This window comes from Myotis brandtii, unplaced genomic scaffold (genome assembly GCF_000412655.1).
Source record: "Myotis brandtii unplaced genomic scaffold, ASM41265v1 scaffold412, whole genome shotgun sequence".
Lineage (NCBI taxonomy): Eukaryota > Metazoa > Chordata > Mammalia > Chiroptera > Vespertilionidae > Myotis > Myotis brandtii.
Genome location: NW_005365832.1, coordinates 2,475,382 through 2,480,330, shown reverse-complemented (window position 1 = coordinate 2,480,330; position 4,949 = coordinate 2,475,382). Strand labels below are relative to the sequence as shown.

The window sequence follows — 4,949 nt, the reverse complement described above, 5'->3', positions numbered from 1 at the left end:
AAAAAAAAAAAAAAAAAAAAAAAGGTGAACTCTGCTCATGGCACCGCCCACCTCTATTCTATATGCCCTTCTCTATTTCTCATGTGCTACTTAAGGAAAAGATAAAGCCGGGTACCAGGATTCCCTATGTATGAGTGCGGAGCTCTTTCAGGAACAATAGAAGCCACACTCAGAATGGTTGATGGAGTACAACAGGATTTATCAGTTCTGGTAACTGGAATGGGGAGCACAGAGCCCCAAAGGAAAAGCTACAGGAACCAGGGTCTCAGAAACTAACTGGGGACTCAAAGCCACCAGCGTTCTTTCTCTGTGTCCATTCTGCTCACTGCCAATCTCCTGGTCTCTTGGCATTTTTGGTCTCACTGGTTTTGTAACAGGAGGCATGGCTGCCAGAAACCCCGAGTTAACAATCATAGCCAAAGGCCATATTTCCATCCCAAGAAATGAGTCTGGCCCTCATTGGGTTACGTGTACACGACTGGGCTGACCTCTGTAGGAATGAGAGTTGGGCGCATATTTACTCCTGAGCCAGGGAGGTGGCATCTATGAGCCGAAAAGTGGGGTGGGTGATGAGTAGGGTCGCTAGACTTAGCAAAAAAACACATCCTGGATTTAACCTGGCAACTCCAGGTGGGAGAGCTTTCTAAACAGGCAAAATTAATAACCACCACAGTTTACTCCACAGTTTCTCCAAGACCCTGCCCTCATGTACTTTCTCATTCTGCTCACACCAGTGTGCAGAGTCACAAGCAGACGGGCAGCGCTGTCATCGCAGGAATCTGGACCAGCATGAAGGGTGGAGAGCATTCGCTATATGTTTTCATCCTCCCTGAGAAATTCTTTCTTAGTGTTTCTTAAAGCTAATGTGCCTCTTTCATAAACACGTGGAGTTTCAGCGCTTGAAGCATGTTGGTGGCTGTAAGTTGTGAGTTGTAGCCCAGTCACAGAAGCGCAGAACTGCAGGGAGGTCCTGGCTGACCCCCTCGTGTGATGTGTAACTTTGGGGCACAGTGGGTTTTCATGTAGGGTCATTTCTGCATGGGGAGTCTTTTCTGGCTATAAATGTGGCTGATGCACAAGGAGAGAGGCAGGAGAGGCAGGGGAGGAGGCTGGGAAGCCGTGCAAAGGCGCTTTGAGCAGTGAGGAGCCCGCTCAGGTTCCCACAGAGGAGTGGACATGGTCAGGCTGCATTTAGACAAACACGGGGCTTAGAGACCCGGAGGGACAGGACCAGAGGGGAGTCGTCTGACCCGAGGCGGTCGCATTGGTCCCACTGAGGGATGCTGAGGGTTCAGTTAGAATAATGAAAGCAGGCCCGGGGGGGAACGGGGGGCAAAGGAGACCTGTTTAGACAGCACTCCACTGTTAAACCAGCAGGCGTTGGTGGCTGATATTGTCCGTGTTGAACTTTTAACAGGTGACATGTCCGTTCCTTCCCCTGTCAAGAACATAGAAGCAGCACACACATTGATTATTTCAAAGGCGATGTTCAAATACTTGCTGAAGATATTTCACAGTCAGTAAGTCCATCCTGTTCTCACCATTTTAATGATGTTTTTAAATGAAACCACTCCTCACATATCTGCCCTCTTCACATTTATTTTTATTGTAGGAGTTATGTGCACAAGCATGGTTCTACCATGGTGTTGGTTTAAGTGATTTTTAGACAATATGCATGGTCCAAATTTATTATTTTAGTTCACACGATCCCCATTTTGACCTTCCCTCCGATGTCAGCTCGGTGACCACAGCACCTCGGATTCTCCCCCGACAAGATGGGGGAGCCCGGGCCCAGTGACCTCTCAGGAGCCCTCCCAGCCTGGTGACATCAGTTTCAGTGGCTCAGGAAACCCTAATGGAGCCACAAAAAGATGGTGACCTTTCGCTGAACGTGACCTCCTGTTGAGTGAGCAGCAGTCTCAGGTGTGGGTTAAGAGCACGGGCTTTGGAATCCAGCAGACTTGGGTTGCTGGTCCTGACACTTGCCATCTTCCTCCCTAAGCCTCAGTCTTCACGTGTTTGAGACAGAAATAGCCATCCCTGCCTTGCAGTGGGCGGTGGAGAAGGCGCGAGAAGAGGCGGGGAGGCACTCAGCACAGGGCTAAGCAGCCAGCATCGCTGCCCCTCACGGGCAGCACCGAGGAGGGAAGTGATTCCCGTCATTCATTCCTGTGTACATACATCCAACTGTTCATTCAAAACATACCACGTCTGCCCAGTAAATATGTGCATGGCAGGCAGTAGGCCTGGCCTCTGGCAACGCGCTTCTACCCGGCAGATTTTTATATTCTCACTTCTGGTTTCCTCCAACAGGCTGCCGTTCCAAGAATGAGGAACATTTTGGAATTGGTTATCCTTCTGTTATCTTCAAAAGTCACAGACTTTTGGTTTTAATTCATCTTGGCCCCTAACTGGTTCATGAAAAGAGAAGGCCGTGAACCCAGCTGCAGTGTCTGCTTCCAGAGCCCACGAGTTTCGTCCTGTGTGTGTGGAGCTGCCGAGGTGGGTGGGCCGCTGCCCTGGGGGACATCCGCAGTGCTGATCGCCTTGGCTTCGGAGGACCGTGCGAATGCGTGCAGGCCCGTGTCAGCCTCCGGGTTTTGTTTCCAAATGTGCTATCGATGAGCAACAGCCCAAAGGAGCAAAATCATCGAGACAGCCATGTGGGTGGACAGGAAGGATGGGAATTACACCGCGTTTCCAAGTTCCCTGGGGGTGAAAATCCGCTCTCCTCATCGCAAAACACTGCAGTCCTTGGAAGCACAACACTGTGGGGCCGGCTTTCGAAGCAAACGGCTTTTGTTTGGAAGCACACAGTCAGGTCTGGCCTGGGAGAGTTCCTGGCAAAAGCAGCTTTCTCGGTGAAGTCAGTCCCATGAAAGAACATGCCTTTATCACAGAGAGCGCCTTCTCCTAATTCCCACCTTAGAAGCAGAGGCCAAGTTCCCCTCGGCTGAGCTCGTGGCTCTTACCCAGGGCTCAGTGCCTCCGCGTCAGCCACCGGTAATGAGAGATCAATCCCACGTGTGCTGTCCCTGGTTGTGCCTCAGTGGTGCTACCTCCTGTCACATGACCCACTCCTTTGCCTTCAAATGGCATCTTAGAGACGGCAAAGGCGCCGAGGCCATTACTCTGGACCGTCTCCTAGACCTGGAGAGACTCCTTGACTTCAGGCTGAAACCATGCCTGTCCGGTCATGTGGTCTGACTTGACTTAAAAAGGCATCAAATACAAATAGAATTCTGGGAAGTAAATCAACTTTAGGCCTTTTACTGCGGAAGGCTTAAAATAATTCCCAAAATGGCTAATTATGTCTTCCTTTGCTCAGTAGTTGGGCTTAATAATAAGCACCAAACATATGGCGGAAACGGGGCTGCCCAACCCATCCTGGCCTTCTGTTCAGCAGCAGGGGCACTGGTCTTAAAGGCAATCACACGCAGGAAGCTCACACATAGTCATGGTTGTGGTTGTAGTGTCTGTTATGGCTGGGCACCGTAAACACTAACCTGGCTCCTAAAACTGTCTTCCAACTCACTAGTAATCAAAGGCACACAGTGTAAAATAACACTAACAATCTTTTTCTTTTTCTTTTTTTTACCTATCAGACTAAAGGAGATTTTTTAAATGATATAATACTGGGAAGAATTTGATGAAATAAGCACTTTCATACCTTATGGTGAGAGTATAAATTGGGATCATCTTTCTGGAGAGCGATTTGGCAGAAGTACAAGGGCCATAACAATATTCATACATTTTGATCCCAACATTTCATTCCCAGCCATCTATCTTAAGGAAACAGTATAAACCGCAGACAAAGATTTAAGTATAAGAATGTTCACTGTCACACTACCGTGGACTCTTGACCAACATGTTGCTTAGGGGTGCCGACCTGTGCAGTCAAAAATGCATTTGTAATTTTTGACTCCTCAAAACCTTAGTTGTCCCTCAGCATTTTCAAGAGATTAATTCTAGGACCCCCTGTGGATACCAAGACTCATGGGTGCTCTAGCCCCCTATATAAATGGCACAGCCCAATGCATACAATTGGCCCTCCCCGTTCGTGGATTCCCAATCATAGACTGAAGACAGTCCTGATAGTTATTGAAAAAAATACACCTATCAGTGGACCCACACAGTTCAAACCCTTACTGCTCGAGGACCAACTGGCTTTATAATTAGCAACATGTACAGTGAAAGAAGAATGATTAAGAAAATTATGTACATCTACCACAGTCTATGGGACATTCGTGCAGTCGTTAAAAATCATGCTGACATATGCTTTCATAGGCAGAGGGGAGTGAAGAAAATATGATACAGAGCAATGATCTTGACTATGTAAAATAATATATTCAACATATTTTGGGGGATAAAAATAATGCTATTTTTAATACTTCAGCAGATTCTCAATTCCAGTAGAGAAGCTGAAATTGGTATTTGTCAGGGGTTACGGGGCAGGGAGATGTTCTGCGCTAAGGTCACTGTCGTTGGGGAAGCTCTGAACCAGCAGAACAAGCCAAATCCAACTGCGAAAGAAAAATTCTGTTTAATATCACCAAAGTCTGCCTTCATCATGGGCTGTGGGGACCTCCACGGAGCTCCTCCATGTGTTCAAACAGCACGTTTTACAGAGCCCCCACTATGTGTCAAAGCACTGTGCTAAGTGCAGGGAGACAGTTAGTAAGCAACAGACACATACTGGCAGCTCCCACCTTCCTAGGGCGTACAATCTCATCAGTCATCATCATTATGCTGTCTACTGAGACTTTTTCTCAGTAGTATCAAAGTCAGGGTTTAAGTCCTAGCTGGTTTGACTCAGTGGATAGAGCATTGGACTGGGGACTGGAAGGTCCCGGGTTCAATTCCAGTCAAGGGCACATGCTCGGGTTGTGGGCACGATCCCCAGTAGGGGGCATGCAGGAGGCAGCCGATCAATGATACTCTCTCATCAT

The 4,949-nt window shown here is 48.1% G+C and overlaps 1 long non-coding RNA gene across 1 annotated transcript in view; it reads left to right on the top strand.

Moving 5' to 3' along the window:
- Positions 1-4,708, top strand: part of LOC102256610 — a 9,657-nt gene extending 4,949 nt beyond the window's left edge. The window contains exons 2-3 of the long non-coding RNA XR_314011.1: positions 1,418-1,520; positions 2,314-4,708. This is a non-coding gene — a long non-coding RNA (uncharacterized LOC102256610). The remainder of the gene's footprint in view (positions 1-1,417; positions 1,521-2,313) is intronic.
- Positions 4,709-4,949: the final 241 nt, after the last annotated feature.